Source organism: Oratosquilla oratoria, chromosome 32 (assembly GCF_046742065.1).
Source record: "Oratosquilla oratoria isolate Oo_2021 chromosome 32, ASM4674206v1, whole genome shotgun sequence".
Taxonomy (NCBI): Eukaryota; Metazoa; Arthropoda; class Malacostraca; order Stomatopoda; family Squillidae; genus Oratosquilla; species Oratosquilla oratoria.
This window is the reverse complement of record NC_134808.1, coordinates 44,611,446-44,631,882: the sequence shown is the minus strand read 5'-3', so window position 1 is coordinate 44,631,882 and position 20,437 is coordinate 44,611,446. Positions and strand designations below refer to the sequence as shown.

General features: G+C 37.9%; 1 non-coding gene and 1 pseudogene across 1 annotated transcript; both read right to left on the bottom strand.

Moving 5' to 3' along the window:
• Nucleotides 1-13,314: 13,314 nt before the first annotated feature.
• Nucleotides 13,315-13,418, bottom strand: LOC143017661 (U6 spliceosomal RNA). The gene has a single exon (XR_012965687.1). It is a non-coding gene; the product is annotated as a U6 spliceosomal RNA (small nuclear RNA).
• A 1,165-nt stretch (nucleotides 13,419-14,583) lies between these two features.
• LOC143017658 (U4 spliceosomal RNA) lies at nucleotides 14,584-14,714 on the bottom strand (annotated as a pseudogene).
• Nucleotides 14,715-20,437: the final 5,723 nt, after the last annotated feature.

Here is a 20,437-nt window from a genome sequence, read left to right as displayed (position 1 = left end):
AACTTTATTCTCTTCCCACGACTGCATTTGATATATTTTGTTCTGGTTACAACATTTCTATTTATTTTATTTTATTTATTTAATTATTCTATTTATTTTATTTATTTATTTGATTTGTTTATTTATTTCTTTACTTTCTGTGCATTTCAGGGGTGGAGTTGTAAATTATGCGTGTGTTACTTGGGCAAGGTGACACAGGGAGAGTGATGCGTGGTTTAGCTTGGGTAGCTTATTCTAATTAAGATACGTGTGCGTCAGCCTAAGGACGGACGTGGCGTGGTTCCCGAACTGGGGGACCGACCGCGAAGGCCTAGTGACGGGCTACAAGTACAGAGGACTGACTATCTGACAGACTGGCCTGCCCGCTCGAGGCAGGCAGTATATATACATACATACATACACACACACACACACACACACACACACACACACACACACACACACACACACACACACACACACACACACATATATATATATATATATATATATATACATACATATATACATATATACATGTATATATATATATATACACCACACAAGGGACTAACCCGACGCCATGACCAGACGTGATCTAATTGCGGTGACCCTTTCTGGCTTTCCTGATCGTTGAGTCAGATCAACTACCACACAACTCTACCATACATCAACTTGCACCTTACGCACAAGCATGCTTGTGGGGTACATGTACACCACAGAGTGTATCACAGTCTGAGGGTAAACTGACCGATTCAAATCAACTGAAATCTGATTCAAAGAAACGTAGAGCCAGTATGATAGTGCACACACACGTACACACACACGCGCGCGCCCACGCTTACATGTATACACAAACATACATACACGACTCAACTGTTGCTACTGAGGCCCGAGTTCAAATCCCGCCCAGTGCTGAAATAATTTCAACATCGCTGCGCTGCGAGTCGTTACTCCAACTCTCGTGGGCGGGGAGTTGTGTGCGTGTGTGTTTGTGTGTGTCAGGTCACAGCATAACCCAAAGATAAGTCATACATGAGCTCTGAGCTCTCATTCGGGAGGGTAGTAGCTGTCGATCACGAGTCCAACACGTGATCCAAAACTATGGTGAATCACACACACACACGCACGCATCTTTGGCACCGTACTTGCGGATATGTCTTTATCATTCAATGCTGACGACATCGCACATCAGTCTGTTCAAGTGCCAAAAGGTGGTGGCAGTGAGGAGCCTACGACAGGAGACGCTGAATAGCTGTTGCTAAAGCCGTCATTATACGTTCGACTTTACGTCAGCGAATGACGTAACTGAGGTTGCATCGGGGAATAATGATAATTAAAATAATTAATCAATTACAAGTGACCTGAAATTCTAAGGGAATTTCCTGTAACTGAATAAAATCTCCTGGTGGCAGGCAGAAGAAATGTATAATTCGTAAATAGAATTGTAATAGTTTAGCTCTTGGTATAATGAAATATCTAATATCCACCATATTGAGGGGTTAATTGTTTTATTCTGGTCTCTGTCAGATTAGCTTGTTAATTTTTGTCTTTATTTTGATAAGGATTTAAGCGAAGTGTTGTAATTTCATTTGGTTATTCATCTATTTATCGATTTTTTCTGAATCCGACTGTATTTACTTATTTATCTATTTATCTATTCATCTATTTATTTTCTATATTCTATTTCATTTATCCATTTCTTTATTATCTATTTTTTACTTTCGTCACCCATCATCATGGACCGGAAGCTTACTTGTCGACATATTGCCACATTCGAACGACGACTTTACGTCAGACCGAAGCGAAAGTGGCGTGTTCTTCTTCTTGTGAACGACGACCATATTGCACTGAATGAAGTAAATTTTCATGGAGGAAAACGAGTTTAATAGTTCCTCGATTTTTTTTCTGTTGTTATTATTACCGAATACTTATCAAAAATCCGTTGCGATTACTTTCCACGAAAATTGTATCAAAATATATTTGGGTTAAGATAAACTATTTACTAGTGAGAAGGTGCTACGGAAATTAATGAAATTGTCTGGTTGTAAGCATTGAAAATACAAATGTCACACGGTAATGAAGGGGTGAAGCTTGCTTGATCTCCAATCGGAGTATTTCCTGTCGCTGGCAAGATTGGATGAACTTTCCAACCTATTTGCTGGTGCTCTCTTGCATATATTTATCCTCTCAAATTTAATGTATATAAGATATATGAGCGATCACTACCATATACGTTGAACTTGAGGTGAACTGATTAATTTGACGCTATTCATATTAAAAATGTAAACAATACTTTTGGCGGGCTAGGAGTGAGGTACGCACGTGCCGTGACCACTGATCTGGGCCGTGACAATGTCTCGAAAGTGGGAGTGAGAGTGGGATGGTGTGTTACTGTCACTAGCGGCTCTCATCATTGCCTTCAGTCGAGTGTAACGCCTGTAACGGCAGCGTCGTATGAGTCACTATCGTCTCTCGCAATCGTGACGACATTTCGCTGATAGCGGCTCTCTCCCTTTCTTCTGCGTCGCACTTTCTGTTATGTTTTAAATGAATCAGTTTCGAAATCATCTATAAATTCTCTAGACATTTAGTTATTTCTAAGAATACGATAGAATAACAATAATCGCTGTAAATCCCGGATGTAGATTTTTTTCTTCTATTTTGGTAATTCGGACATCTTGAACCTTTGGCCAGCATTCAAGTTGAAATAGAATAATGAAAAATGGAGATAGAATAAAATATTGTTAAACGTAAGAGAAACCGAGGAATAATGAACCATATGTTTTAAATTTTACTGTATTTCCGTTTTATTTCGTTGTTTTTAATTGCTTGTTTTTATTTATGAACTACTGAATCGACTGAGAACTTTCAAGGTGGGAATCTATTGCACAACTCAAACATGCCTATGTCTGTCTTTGTGTAATGTTGGGATACATTTCTTAGATCTTAGCTGGTTTTAGGACACACGATACAAACAGTACGTGTAAAAACGCCGAAAGCATTTACCTAACCCAAGGTCCATGTGATCTAACCTAACGTATAGTTTCTGCTGTACATGCGCCCGTGAAAAGTGTGTGGATATATTGAGGAGGTCTTCATTACAGCCTCCCTACAACGATCCAATTATAAGAATATAAACAAATAAATAAACGAATAAACAAATGAATAGATAGATAAATGGATAGAAACAAATAAGTGAACTGATTGATAACAAAAAATGATAAAACATAAACAAACAAATAAAATAAAATAGAGGTAAATAGACATAAGTCAAAGATAAATAAAAATTGAATAATTTTTTCGGTGCATACACATGAACACGGAGATTAATTTTTGGAGCAATCTTCTGAAAACATTCAATATCATTCCCTCTAATATCAGACAGTGAAAATGGGGTCATCAACAATCCACTCCATGGTGTATTACCTGCTTGCAAAAGCGTGAGCCGGAGAAATTGTCGTGTAATTTATGAATTTATCACTGACATGATGACTTTATAGTAACCCATTTGGATCTATCATATCACTGAAGGATTTTGTGTTGGCAGATGTCAGATGATCTTATTCAGCTTTGTACATTGCGTGGGAATAGGATAAACGTACATCTGATCATAATTATTTAAATCATATCTTATAATTTGTTTTATTTGTTGATTTATATATTTGCCTCATAATGAACTGATAGGTCTTTGGATTTGTTTGATCAATACAACTCGTAATATTACTTGTCGAAAACTTAATATAAACAGCAATATCTATATCGTATGAGATAAAAATTAAAGAACAATGAAAAAATATAATTCAACAAGACTAAAGAACTACACACCAACTGTTCATCAACATAACAAAGAATATTTCCAAGTTCAGTTGAACTGACTACAACAGAGGTTAGCATATACAAACAATATTTCACAGGCGACAGACAACTCGCTGTAGGTAAATGTAATGGTAGTCGCATGTTAAAGAAGACTTTTGCACTTTTTAAAAGATATTTATTAGGGATCGCATTGTGGATCAGGGGACTAGGACATCGAAGCTTTTATCTGTATAAACAATAAAAAGAAAAATAGTTGTCGTTCGATAGTCTGGCCGAGCAGTCACGTCTTCCTACGGAACGCCACGGCTTGATCGGAGTTTTCCAACAAATCCCACATAGAGTGTATATCGCGTTGTTGCCGTGCGTAACTGTGTGCAATGCAGTGTTCCATAATATGTTGTATAGTATGGGGTGAAGTGTTGTATCCTGGAGAGTTATCTTAGATGCAGTCATCCAGTCTCTTCTGGTAGTCTGGCCAGATGTACTTTATCCTTTTGAGGGAGAGAGGATTTAGAGGGATGGATATCACGGAGTCTCGTATGTAGGCTATGTACTAATGTATTGTCTTTCAGTTTGTTGATGGAGCAGTGAGCGATATGGTTATGGATATATAGTTGTAGAGAAAGGCAAAGACACGGATTTTTTTTAGTGAGAAGCAAATTGAAACGAGATGTATGAGAAAGGAGTGAAGTGAATTTTAGTGAAATAAAAAGCATGTGTTTATGTTCGTGTATATACCGAGAAATATGGCCTGTCACATTACGCCCTCTAGTCACTAGTGGTATATTGTTAGCAAACCAGCGCTTCTATCAAAGGGAGATATGACACTGAAGAGGCGGTGTCATACAAGTGGAAGGAGAGATTATTGAGAAGGATAGATGAATGGAGGGAGAGTAATTTTTTTGGTTCTTTTGGAAACATTATCAGACGGTCTGATGTGGGTAAAAGTAAGGTGATGAGATGTACAAGGGGTGAAAGTGGCAGTAGACTGGAAGTGAGCATTAAGGGAGAGCGACTGGAGGAAGTGGATAGTTTTAGATACTTGGGTGCAAATGTGGCAGGAAAAGGTGGAGTGAAGGTGGAGGTAGAATGTAGATTGAGAGAAGCGAGTAAATGCCTTGGTGGATTAAAGAGTGTAATGAGGAATAGACATTTGGGAATGGATGCTAAGAGGAGACTGTATGAAGGAGTGATTGTGCCAACAGCACTGTATGGGGCAGAAACATGGAACATAAGAGAGGAAGAAAAGAGGAGTTTGAATGTATTTGAGATGAGGTGCCTGAGAAGTATGATAGGGGTTACTAGGCTGGATAGAGTGAGAAATGAGGAGGTGAAGAGAACAGGGGTGGAAAGGGAGTTGGGAGATAGGGTTGATGAAAGAGTATTGGGATGGTTTGGACACATGGAAAGAATGAGTGAAGAAAGACTAGTAAAAGAGGTGTGGAAGGCAGATGTGGGGGGAGTGAGCATGAGGGGACGTCCGAGGATGTGGTGGATGGATGGGGTGAAGGGGGCTTTGGGGAAGAGGGGAATGTCTGTTGAGGAAGGACGGGAGAGGACAGAAGACGGGTGAATGGAGAATGGTTGTATATGGATGATGTGATGCATGAGGTGGAATGGACGGGGGGATGAGGGTGAGGTAGTATGTGTGAGCAAAATTTGACGCAGCCCTAAGGGATTTTCTCCCCGTCTTCTCCTTTTATGCAATGGGGGGGGGGGGGACGGAGAGGGGGGGGGTCGCCGATTTAATGAAGCGGCCTTGCTGTGGATGTGCTATGTCTTGCGACACTGCTTCTGACCGAGGGCAGTGGACAGGGTGCAGTGATGACCCGTCATCCAGGAGGTGCTAAGATGGGAGGGAGGATGGAGGGGTGTGGAGTGTATTCAGGGAAGGAATGGGTGGGAATGATTTTATGCCTTTTTCTTTTTGGCTACCTCCATTGTAAGGGGGAAAAATCCTTGGTATATGTATGCTGAGATTTCCATCACGACTCGTAGTTGTGATTCAGTCATGTGACCTTCCTCTGTTAGGCGCTGAAAATAGGGAAAGGATATTGAAAGAAGAAATCGAAGTCGATCGGATATAGATGTTGTGTGTAAACAAAGCAGAGTTGAAACAAAAGAGAAGCGGAGTAACGAAGTCGAAAGGAAAAGGAGCATCGTACAGGTGTGATTCAGTCATGTGACCTTCCTCAGATAGGCGCTGAAGATAAGGGAAAGGATACTGAAAGAAGAAATCGAAGTCGATCGGATAAAGATGTTATGTGTAAACAAAGCAGAGTTGAAACAAAAGAGAAGCGGAGTAATGAGGTTGAAAAGAAAAGGAGCATCGTTGAGGCGTGCCATTAGGGTGGTCAAACATCAAAACTGACCCTGGACTTTTTGATGTTATATACGAATGAGTTAAGATTAAAAATTATGGCGATAAGAGAGCTTTTCGGGTCACAATAAACCCCCAATCCCGTCATCGATAGGGGGCATACGTCAGAGAGCGCGTCGTTTCTCACATACCGGTGTCAGTCCTCACGGTCTCTCCGAATAAGTTACCATGCAACCACTCTAAACAGCTCTCGACAGGCCAGGTCAATTTGCCTCAGCCATGAATTCTGTGGGCGTCCCCTTCATCTTCTCCATCGAGTATTGTCTCTCGGGAAGACAATCCCGTGAGTGCGATCAACGTCAGGGAAATGTGCCACGTGCCCAAATACTACGTGTCTTTTAAAATGGTGAATGATACTAGGAATAATATGACCTTGATTTATTAACTTAAAGGATTTACAATAAAAGAGTAACAATTCACATTGCTTGGGATGGTACAGTTCCAGAGCTGCACCACAAAGGTGCAATATCTTGAGTAATATTAGTTCACAATCAACAACCTTTGAAAAATTTTCTCCGAAAAGTATTATGTTTACGGAAGAAAATGTGTTATCGTGTATAGGTAACCATAAAACACTGTTCTCAGGCAATCACAAACTGATCAACCAGAGTATAAACAAATAAAAAGTACAAATTTACAGTAAACCTACAAATTTTCAACCTTTCAGAAAAGAATGTGAATATTTCTAATTTTATGTGCTGCTATTTTGAACCGAGAAAAGTAACTTATAATTTTGGTACGAAGTTGCTGGGAATACAGTGTATAAATTACATAAATAGTCATGAAGCACATTTTCTTTCTCATCTACAATCCCTGGATGCTCTTTGTCACATTGCATATGAGAAACTTACGAAGAAGAGGTGGTGCTACAGGATAGATATTTATCATACGGAGGATGAAATCAGAATGAGCCGAGAAAATTAAATTTATAAAATAAAGTTGTAGTGTTCTATAACATAATACCCTGCCTGCCGAGCTGGTGTTTCATTTTGGAAAACAAAAAACAAAAAAAAACATGACTTGACATTGGTATCACAGCTCCAAATCTTGAAGATACGGACTTCTGAGCCAATTGCCAAGGCTTCAAAATTCAAATACATAGAATCACAAATGCAACACAAATATGTACTGTATACAAAAATAACACATCCATAACAAAATCCATAACCTACATCAATAACAATCAACAATATATCAAGTACCCAGTATTAGTGGACAGAGTATCATAATGGATTGCATACTTGCACATTTCGTGTAAGTTGTCACTTTCCTCTGTGCTGGCTCTGCATATCTGCAACACTAGTACAGTTGCTGAACAACTGATTTATGGCACCTGACATGAAAATGTAGTTTAGTAACACTTTGACAGTTACTGATGGAGCTAAAAGAAGTTAGACCGTTGGTTTAACTGTTAGAGACGGAATGGAAGGAAGACAATACTGTGCTTAATTTGTAAATTGTTCTCACTGTGTGTGTATAGATGTATATGTATAAATATATATACATGTGTATATATATATATATATATACACACACATATATATATATATATATATATATGTATATGTATGTATATATATATATATATACATACATATATATATATATATATATATATACATATATATATATATGTATATATAGTATACATACATAGACACATTCAATGTACTAGGGAAGCACGTAAACCGATGGACGAGGGGTTATGAGGGCGAGAAAGGATGTTAGAAGGTGGGTTGATGGAATACAAAGGGTTGTAAGAAACTGATAAGAAGGACCACATAGTTCCACCCGAGTCCAGTTGTCCTTCCTGCACATTGAGTCAGCCACCTTACAGAACCCTGTTGAATGTATGTCACCATTTTCAGGGGCGACTGTCCCATATATGCACAGAAGATTGGCATGGTGGAGTAGAGGAGCCTGCGCTGCATAAGGGAAGGAGTCTTGAGTATCTATGCACACAAAGGAAACTGGGTTGATGCTTTAGGGTAAAGGTAGGGTGTGGATGTACAGGACCTCTCATTAACGGATGATAATTAGCTGTGTTTGTGGTGTTTTCAGTGTTTTGGAGTGGTTTTAGGTGGCATAGTGATTGCACGCACTAAACAACAGCACCAAAAACACCGAAAACACAGCGAAAACAGCTAATTAACGTCCGTTAATGAGAGGTCTTACTGTAGTTGGAATGTAATGGACTAGTTTTATGTGAGTGCTTTCTGAATAAGACTTCAGGCAGCCAGCCCAACTGGGTGCTAACATACGTACATATGAAGCCATACTACCAGTACCCATTTCTGTGCCTACTCAGGGATTTGAACTAGGCTCTCTCACTTATGAAATGATCATGTTACTGCCAAGCCATCTAAGGCTCCTGGAGTGACATTGAAGGAAGGGTAAACAGCTAATCTTGGGCATCATGAGGAAAACGGCTGTATGAATGAAATGAGCGATGATTAAAGGACAGTAGGAACAGAGAAGTAATCAGGGGAACCAAGTAGATAAATGTTGAGGATAAAAGGGATGTGAAAAGTGGGAGGGAAGGTGTAGGATAAGATGAAGCAGTGGCAGGAGGAGGAAGAGGGGAGAAGGAAAAGGATGAGGATGAGGAGAGTAAATTCAAAATATTCTTGATGGGAATTCGGCGAACAACATAATAGGGATACTGGAATGGAAACTTGATGGGGAACCTGACAATGGGGGGAGAGGGAAAGAGAGAGAGAGAAAAAGGCTTTCCTTTATTAATCTAAGATAGAAACAAATCAACATCACCAATTCCTATGAAACAAGAAAGTCTTCCTTATTCTATTTTCCAAACCTCGGTGAAAATAAATCAGGTACAAGGCATTAATTGGATCTGGATTCCTTTTCCTCTCGAGATCAAAGTCCCTCTGGTTAAGTTGTAGTGTGTCAGTAAAATTTTGCATTTAGTATGCAACAAACGACAGTGACAATAACTGTGGCCTCAACTTTTGCCAACTGAAAACCTTCAACCCCACAGACCCAGGTAACAGTCCTTGAGCCCTCCCAATGATCTCTCTGAGGTGAAAAGTTGGACTGATGCAGTATTAGTGTCTTTATGTGTCACTGGCTAGGAGTAGGAAGAGGTGGAGGAGGAAGAGGAGTAAGGAGGAAGAGAAGGCAGTGGGGAAAGAGGAGACAGAGGAGGAGGAGGTGAAGGAAAAGGAGGAGGAGAATAATGGGTTGTTTTCAGCTCCTTTATAAGAAAAGTTGAAGAAAGATTGAAAGTTGATAGAGGGATCTTGGGCTTGGTTCAGAGACCATATGTCAAACTCTCAGGACTGCACTTCCCATTGAAGGTATCAAGGTGTTGAGATTTCAAGAAACTGTGGGGAGACGATTCTTTCTGACTTCCATCTCACAAGACCACCACAACCAGGTAGCCATATTTGTTGGTCCCACAACAAATGATTAATTCAGACATCATTTCTGCAAGAAGGTATTTCGGAGTACTTAACATACATAAGGCAATTTTCAAATAAAATTGAGAAAAACCAATGCTGTTGAACAAAGTTAAGTACATAATGAATGTGCAACCTCGTAAACAAAATTCTACAACTACTGCTACGTTTCCAATGTAGTCTCACTTCATAATACATTTGTTAGAACCATAAAGCACAATAACAAGTATACTGTACTGCCAATAACATTGTGTACATATCAACAGAGGTAAGACGAATATCACAAATATTCTATGTGTTTCTTTGGTGTGTGTACTGAAAAATTGTGTAGAGGTAACATTTTACGTTTTGCTGCTGTTATTGACTGAAGGTGTAGTACTAAACACAACACTGGTTTAACCCAAAACATTGAAGAAATTACCAAGATCCCAATGATTAACTTGTTACATTGACAACAGCAAAAAGAAAGACTATACTGAAAATATGTGAACACAGGAATGTCATCTGTATGTATCCAAGTGAAAGGCATATGTGCCCATGTGTGTGCAAGTTTCATCATCACATTTGGTTTTCAATCACATGCTGGACTTGTAATCAATAGCTATTAACCTTCCAATGAGAACTTGTAGTTTGCACTGTCTGATCTATGGGTAATGCTGTGACATTACACACACACACACAAAAAAAACTCATCTCATTTGGACAGTAACGGTTTGCAGTATCAGTGAAAGCCTTATACATCAAGAGCATTACATCAACTAGGAACCCCAGGCATTGCAGCCTGAAGTGCTAACCACTGCACCAGTAAGCCATATATGTGGTTGTATATTTACCTAATTATAGTATACAGAGTTGGATCTATGCACACGGGGTCCCGTCTCTATATTTCCACTTATCAAACTATGCTTTAAATTTAATGATGTTGTTGGACTGTGTATGTGTGTGTATTTACCAATTGTATCTTACGGGAAGGGGAGCTATGCTTGTGGTGTCCCATCTGTATCTCGCAGTGTCTATATTGCTCTTAAATTCATGTATGGTTTTTGCACTCACTATTGTTTTGTCTAGTTTGTTTGTGTGTGTGTGTATGAGATCCACCATGGTCTTGGATCTTGCAGAGAACTCATGATCAACAGCCTTTACCTACTGGACAAGAATTCCATAGCTTGTATGATTTTTGTGTAGGCTATAATTATCATCATCTAAGCTAATCCAGGAGTTTGTGCATTATTACAAAAAATGTTTCTTGAGATCTATCAGGGGCAAGATCTTTATCAGTTTGTTCTCATACCTTCCATCCTAAATCTAATTATCTTTTCTGTCAGTTTTAGTCATTCTCTTCATTGATCTGTACACTACAATCATGTCACCTTTGTCTTATTTGATAGCAGGTCCAATTCTTCTAGCCTCTCCTCATGTTGCTCATCTGCTAGTTTGGGGACTAAATTGATTGTTGTTTTTTGTTTTCTATTTTGTTTATATCCTTTAATCCGAGTTGATACCTCCCCATTATTGTACATTATAATCTGGGAAGGAATAAGTTATGTTTTTTTTTTTCATTACCTCTCTATCCATGTTGTGTCGCCAATTTATATGTCTTGCCCACAGTCTTGCTGATATGTTTGTCTGGTGACCAGGTATGCAGAACTGACACTGCCTGATCTTTTTCCTTTGTTTTCATAAATACTCTACTCTTCATGAGTAATTCATCGATAGTTTTTCATGTTCTTGATCATTTCCGATATTTTGCATTTTTTTCTTGCAATGAAGTCCCATTTTTTACTCTTCACTCCATTTACTGTCTAGAGCTTCAGGTAACAACTTGCAGTCTTCTTCATCTTTTATTCTCACAATCTTTGCATCATCTGCAAACATATCAACATAGCTTGTGGTTCCCTCCATTATGTTGTTTATGGAGATCATAAACATCAAGTGACAGTATTGACCCTTGAGGAACTGCTATCTATTGCCCTCTATCCTGACATCTTATCCTTTACTACTCTTCTCATGTCTTTAAGGAAATTCTTCATTAATAGCAATAGATTACCTTGAAGTCATCCAACATGCTCTGAGTTCCACTAGTAGTTGTTTGTAAGATACCTTGTCAAAAGTTTTCTCCAGATCTAAATAGTGAGCATGCATGTGTGCAATGTATGTGTGTGTGTATCACAAATACAAAACTACATTTGTAGGCATGAATGCATACATATATGAAAGACTAATGTTGACATAATGACCAAATAGTTATGAAAAAAAGAAAGAAAAAAATATCAATTAAACCCTTAGAATGTGAGTAAATAAGTTACATTTAGTTCCAGTTCTTGCAACAATATAATCTGGACCCTAATGATGGATAGTATCCTATAACCTAATATAAGGCTTCCTCAAGTTCTTAATACTAGAAGGTATATTTATGTAGTAATACAGTATGTTGGCACTGATATTGGCCATAATGCTAGTCTATAGTATCATACATTAAACTCTGACATGGAGAACAAGTATAGAGCTTGGCATTATGTTAAAATGTTCCCTTTGTTTCTTAATAATTATGGGATTATTAGCTACATACTTATTTTGGTGCCACCTGCTATATTTCATCAGATACTAAGGACTTTCCATCTAGCATGTACAGTATTTTGGTCTTCGGAGCTAAAGTATGGCATACTGCAAATGATGATCAGGGACAAAAGGGTGTCCGGTTGCGATGAAGGAACGGGTTAAATTGGACCGCACATGCTTTACGCTAATTCTATGTTATATTTGGTATATTAGGAGCCTATTGTGTAACTATGTATATACAGTACACATATTCTCAGCTACTGGCTTTTCCCTTTGTAGTGGCCGCTCTTTTATATTTCCGTGAAAGAGGAAGGTTTGGTCATTTCCCTGGTTTGTCTTTTTATGAATGCCCTCCCTTTCATGAGTTTCTATTCTGTATCTTTAATTCTTCCCGCTTCTGTTTTTTTCCCCTTCTCCCTCATGTATTTTCCTATCAATACACTCCTGTTATGCACTCTTTTGTTCTTTTTCTCTTTAAACACATTTTTACACTTTGTCTTCATATATATATATATATATATTTCTCCCCTCCTCTCCACCATTATGTGTGTGTTTATACAGTAACTGTACCTACATTTTTGTAGTTTTCTTTTTTCTCCTTGTAGATGATGCATTCCACTACCTACATAATTTCCAGGAATGCAGTATCTACTCCACAGTACAAGGGAAGACAAACTAAATTTCTCAGTTTATTGGTGGTCAGTATCCACAGTGAGCTGATTAGGAAGGAATCATCCATTCCACATCATTGTGCGTCAGAAGGAAGTGTACTGTATAGTTGGGCCATGGTCTAGCAAATGCTTTGTGCTTTCACTTGGGCTCCAACTATAGAAAGTTAGATTACCCATCTAGTACTGCTCTCTAAGCCATTATCTCACCCAACTTCCTTTCCTTTGTCCTATTCCTTGGTCAGTTTTCACTGTTACTCTCTACTTCTGAAGTCTCTCTTGCGAGACAGACACAGGGCAATGGACTGACTGACCCCCAGTGAGTCATTACTGATGATGATATGATTTAACGTCACAAACTCCCCCTATCAGAAGGCTAGAACGGTGCCCCTCACTGAGGACTTTTGTAACCGGTGGCAGGGTTCGAACTGCCATCCCCTCGACCTCCGCTGCAAGTAATGACACCCTAACCCGCTCAGCCAGCCAGCTTAAAAAAGTGGAACGCTTCATGGTTTTGCGTGTCATCCTTGTGCAGGAACCATGCTAATCTTCTCTGTATTGTTCCAATTTTAGTATAGTACTAGTTTACTAGTACTATTGTTCAGGAACTAGTGTACTAGTTTGGTTTTCCACAATAAACATCCACATGACAACAAATACTACTGACGTGATGTGGTGATTGAGTCCATCCTTCCATTCCCTTAGGACCTGTGAGTACTATCTTCACATCCATACAGAAAATGAAATTACCTTCCACAAAAGGAAAAAAGCCAGAGCTAAGAAAATAATCCACAGAAAACACATACCAGTATGTGTGTGAACATAAGTGCATGTGTGTACATGTGTACACTAATATATATATACACAACTACACTGATGTACAGTATGATATATATTTCAATTTAATTTGCGGCACACCTCCATATTAAGGGGGTTGCCAGCCAGTCTGCACTGTCGGGTCTATCCAGCCCCCCAATACCAAAGGATAAGGGAAGGATTGGATGAGTTATAAGTTTCTTTACCTCCTCACTGCTGACAGATATGTGTGATTCACCACCATGTTCTTGGACCACGTGTTGGACTCGTGATCAACAGCTATTTCCCTCCTGCAAGAGAGCTCAGAGCTCACATATGACCAATCTATGGGTAATGCTGTGACCTTACACGCACACACACCCCCAACTCCCTGCCCACGAGAGTCAGAGTAACGACTTGCAGTGCAGCGATACTGAAATTATTTCAGCCCTGGGTGGGATTCAAACCTGGACCACCGTAGTGGCGGCCAGGAACTCTACCACTGCGCCATCAAGTGTGTGTGTGTGTGTATATATATATATATATATAATTATATACAAATATATATATTTCCAATGATCATGTTTAGATTCGAACTGTGTGTGTGTACAGTATATATATATATATATATATATATATATATATATATATATACACAAACACACACACATACGACCTATATATACAGTAGAGAAGTCAGTGACATGTACTTCCTCATAGCGGTATATATATATATATATATATATATACACAAACACACACACATACGACCTATATATACAGTAGAGAAGTCAGTGACATGTACTTCCTCATAGCAGTCCTCCAAGAAGGATGTCAGAGAAAATCTTCCCGTCGTCCATCTTCAAAATCCATCAACACTCTTACCTCCATTTTTTCTGAGGTTGTCCATGGGATTGAATGTGTGATGAGACAATTTTTATCTGACACATGTCTTACAGGAATACTACAAGCAGGTATCAATTGTTGGTGCACACATACACATATGTATATATGTATTTGGGAAAAGTTTTTAACTAGCAATAATCGCACCTTGGTTAAACTTCCTTGGTTACGATGCTGCCATTGTGCAAAGCTACCTCCCATCATTCATCTTTTCTGTCCCATAAACTCAAATAAGAGGAGGGTGAAATTTATATCTGTACCCTTTATATATATATATGTATATATATACAGTATATATTTATATATAAATATATATACACACACACACATATATGTATATAGATAATCATTTAGTGTAATTGACCAAATGGGATAGATAGACATTCCTTTAGTGCATAAAGTTTTGTGTACTTGAATGATTTGATGAGAGATGATTATATTGAAAGTCCTTTCATGAATAGAAAGCTTAGATTTGTTTGAATTTCCCTACTTTCTAAGTTGTAAGTAGTTACAATGGATATGTAACATTCACTACGGGTTTAAACTTTTTTCCTGCGTACTGCGCTTTCCATTGTTAAAACGACCTTGATATGACTTTGAACAAGCATCTCCTTTGCTACTTTTCTTTTAATATCAAGTTTTACAAGACCAAAACATGATACATAAAATCCGGTTTATGAAGAGCAAGAGATAAATGTAGGCTAATGAGCGACATGATTCCAGAACAAGTATGGATTCTAAGTCAGCAGCTGCTACATCATTGAATCCTTTTTCTAAGAAGATCTCAGGACAAGAGGGCATTTTCAGAATTTATAAAATCTTAAATAAATACCTTTAATACAAATCTTTCTGGTTTCATAATGTTGCTGAGCAGAATGAATTTGGTAGTCAAATATTTGAATATGAAATTATATACAAGTTTTAATCATATGAACATAATTTGTTTGATTTTAGTAAAAAAAAAAGTTTAACAATTTTCAGTACCTGTGTACTTTGTGTTACATAAGGAATGTCTTGTCCATTTTAATATTCATTCATCATTATCATTTATATAGTTGTTCACATAACAGTCACTGAATTTTTATATTTCAATTTTTCTTACTACCAGATTTTTGCATATTTCCTAATAGTATATATTCAATTCTGCTGGAAATAGAGAAACAATTTGTACGAGTATGATGGCGATCCAATGGATCTTCAAAATGCTGAACTGCACAGCAGTGAATGAATAGACATCCTAACAGGACACATACAGAAGTTCTTCAGTGTACAGTACTTGAGTATAAATTTAAATTATTTTTAATACAGCAAATTCAACTTCTGTATTTTTATGAATCATTTCATGAGAAGAAAAATAAATAGTGCTACTGAATTAAAGGCCACATAATTCTATTATCATGGAAACATAGGACTAACTGACCTAAACTTCTGATGGCAAAACAATAGAATACCATAACAATAGAGACTGACTTAGAGAAGTATGAAAAAAAAAAGGAGGATAACAAATCTTATTACCACATAGTTCTTTTACTGTACACATCTTAACACCTTCAATACAGTGACACTGTATATAATTAATAAAATTATTTGGCATTAGCCAAAACAAGTCCTTAATGGACATTACCATGTATGGGTTAACGAAATTTGTCTTAATTCTTCAATCTCCTTAATCAAATAAAACTATTATTATGTAAAAGAAAGGTTCAGTGTTTTATAAATTGTCAAAACAGTAGTATCTTGGATCTTGAATGTCTCATCAAAAAACAATTGAGATTTTTTGCTCAAGTAGTCAACCAAATTATTAATTCTTGACCAACCTGAGTGGAGAAAAATGGAAAAAGGGGCAGAAATCAAAGATGTGCGGAAAAACATTACCCTGATAAAGCTGTATCTTGTAGATTGGTACACTTGTTTCAGTTCTCAACCAAATAGGTTCTGGAACAGTTTTCTAAAATGGATTGTAGTCGTGAACTGAGGTTCTACCGTACTTTCACTTTGGTGATGCCTGTCTCACCCGAATAAGTGTCCAACATCAATCAGAACAAAATCCTTAATATGTCAATGTTTTAAATGGAACAAAGTCTTAAATCCACCACTATCAAAGACCAACTTTGCTAAATAAACTGTCTGGCACTGCCAGAACAAAATCCTAATAGAGCATCACTGTCTTGAAGGGGTTTCCTCTTTTTCTGAATCTGCTAACAACCATAATGACTGACAGCAGGAAATCTGAAGTCCTTGATGTCTTTCAAATGATATGTATGTATGTATGTGTATATATATATATATATATATATATACGCACAGATATACAGTACATATATATGTTTGTATTTTGGGACAAATGGATTTTAGAAGCTACAGCCTTGGATTTGAACCCTGACCATGCTGACATAACCATGAAATCTTGGCTTTGTGATTATGTCAGCACAGGTCAGGGCTTGAATCCCAGGGAGTAGCTTCTAAAATTAGTCTTAAAATACAAACATATATATATATATATATATATACACACACATGAAGTTTTGTATTAAAGTTGTAGCAACATCATGTCATCACTAGACAACAGGAAATTATATTTCACAATACAAAACTAAATCACCACTGGGTTCTTGCTTACGGACTTCCCATTTACTTCCTCCTGGAGGCCATCGCCTTTCGGGTGTACTGGCCTCCCCCTGGAATTTTTCAATTTCTCAACTTCCACGTTTCTTGGTAACTACCCCACCAAAATACAGTACTACCTCTCATTAACAGACTAAAAGGGGGGTAAAGGTGTCCGTTGATGTGAATAATCCGTTGATTTGGAGTGGTTTTGGGTGGCATAGTGATTGCACGCACTAAACAACAGCACCAAAAACGCCGAAAACACAGCAAAAACACCGCAAACACAGCTAATAAACATCCGTTAATGAGAGGTAGTACTGTATGTGAAAGTTAAAGATTGAAAAATTCTAGGGGGGGGGTTCAGCTGATCTTCCTGATTCTTCAGAGGGTAAAGCCCTGTCTTGTATGAATATTTGCACTGATAACAAATGGTTTTCAGTCTTAAGACAGCCACCTAATTTAACAATTATCCACGGGAAGTCTATTCAGCATTGACTGTGAAACGAAATTTAAGAAAAAACATTGTGAAAATAACATGTTCTGAAGAAGTGCCACCAAATTTTAAGTCAGTGGAAGGAGGTTGGGAACAGAAATCTGCTAATCCTACTGCATCATGATACCTGAATAACTAAGTCAACATGATGAAAAGAAAAAATCTGCAACCTTCGGACCACCTGATCCTTAGCGTAATTGATAGTAGTTAGCCATCCAATTGATATTGCACAGCCAATCTTACTAAATCCAACTTTATGCTTTACTTCCAAGCAAAAGAACCCTGAGGAATCTAAGACTCTTGTAGAAGTATTGTACTACTAAAGTAATTTCTGCGTAAAGATAAAAGACTGGCAGCTTTCAACAGACTGGAGAATATGTATAGCGGACACTTCACAGAGGGCACAGCGCAAGAAGCCTGCTTCTTCTACCGTGCCCCACTTCAAGCTCCTTCTCTCGGCCAAATAATGCTGCCAAGCCAGAATATACAATAGTTTGCATAGACAAATGTGCCACCAGCAGCATTGGTGGTAGCAATGTGTATATTGAACTGACAGCAATGGTCCACTTTGTAAAAGAATGATGAGAAAGAAAAAGATCTTATACAGAACAGAATTACTTCCCTACCAGGTAATGATTGGTGGTTTATATATATTGCATATATAAATATAACATACATACATACACATACATAAGGTACTATGAGGAATCACGGTATTCTGAAGAACTATACTTATATATGACCTAAACAAATAAATAAGGAAAATCTTGACAAAACTAGACTGTTGAATGGGAAATAGTTCATTTGGGATTGGTGAACTAACTAAATGCACTCAAAAAAACCAATCCCTCTAAACAAATACATAGATACACATCTTCCTTCCCCTTCTATTGCAGTACTACATTACACTCCCCCAATCAATTAGGACACTCCCTTGAGACATACAATGAATAACCACACCAACCACTCCACTATTATTATTTTATCTTTTGTCAGATTTTCCAGACACCCATCTAATCCTGGTACCTTACTGGCATTCTTTCTTTCAATGCCAATTATAACTTTTCTCTTGTAGTTCCCTTAACAAACTCATGAGCACCTCATTCTGCATTGCCCCACACTAACAATCCACAGACATCAATACAATATCTCTTCCTTGAGTGACCTATGGTCCCATTTGGCGGTTGTCACTCGTTATTTGGGAATCATGGTTCTCTTGCAAGAAAGAGCCAGGGCATTGGGCTGATTGACTGACTCACCCATCACACAGCCATTCTTCTAGCATCTCCTAGTTGCAATCATAGCCTTTCTATTATTTCCTACATTCATACATATACCAAAGGGGGTGAGTAGCCAAGTAAAAGCATACATGCACTACACACACATTAAGACTTATTTCACTCTCTTCTCAACATTTGGTGGACAAAAGGTCATCCCTATCCCGATTACATCATTACTTGGCTTAAATGCAAGACCTGACAGCTTACTACTAAAATATAACCCAATACTAAAGAGAAGGACTCAATTCTACAACAAATGTTAAAGTCCTGGATGTGAGGAATGTGTTGCAATGAACACAGAGTATCAGTGAATTAAAAATATAATGACTTCTTGATACTACATTCCCTGTGAAACAAATTTCTATAAAATTTTAATCAGTCTACCAGACAAAGTTCCTAAACAAAGTTTTATACTATACCAAAGGCTTTCCCCCCCCTTACAAGGAAGGTAGCCAAAGTCAAAAGGCATAATTCCACTCCCTTGCATTCTATCCCCATTCACCACCCCTCCCTCCCTCTTATCTTGGCTCCTCCTGGATGACAGGTCATTTCTGCATCTCACCCACTGCCTTGGGTCAGATGCAATACAGCAAGACACAGTACATCCACAAGGCCACTTCATTTAATCGGCAACCCCCCCACCCCTCATGCAGTAACATTGAAAGTGGGGAGAAATCTCTTTGGGCTGCGTCAAAGTATTATTCACACATAACCATTTCCTAATTTCCCATCCCCCACCCACTCCCTTCCATGCATCATAGTATCATCTAAACACAGCCATTCTCCACTCACCCCTATCTTCTGCCTTCTCCCTTAGTTTTATATTTCTAAAATAATTTTCATTGTACTGAAATGCAAGCTCACTCCTTAAACATACCAAGTTCTAAAATATGTTGAAACAGATATACTACCCACTGCTAACAGTCAAGCAGTTTATAATGATTCCCTGATGCACCTTACATACAGATGTATGCACATATGTATATACTTATATATACACACATAAAATTACAGTGTTTGAATATGGATATCTCAATCTCTGTATTTCTATCAAACTCATTCCCATATTCTGTACCAGGATTGAGATATGTAGATGTGAGGCTTGGACATAGACGCCCAATACATACTCAAATCTATTGCATTCATACTCTCATTTTTTTTATGATCTTGAGGGATGTAACTAATCAAAATGCTATATATGTAAACAATTCAAGCAAATTTATAAATCACTGATGGACTCACTCTTTTGCAGTGGCAACCCTACGATAATATTCAATAAATTCTTCAACGGGTTTAACAGGCTACTTGGTCATCGCTTAAATATAATGAAGTCATCAAATCTACAATTCGTCAACCTCGGAACTACAAAGATCAAGAAAGTTAAACTTTTAGAGATTTTTACATTCATACCTTACCCTAGACGAAACTCCAACGTAAGCAAGTTTGTTATTAGTAACAGCTTATGGACCCAATTTTTATAAGCTTCTGTATGAGCCACGACTACGATTACGGGGAAGAGTATATTCAAAAGTTAT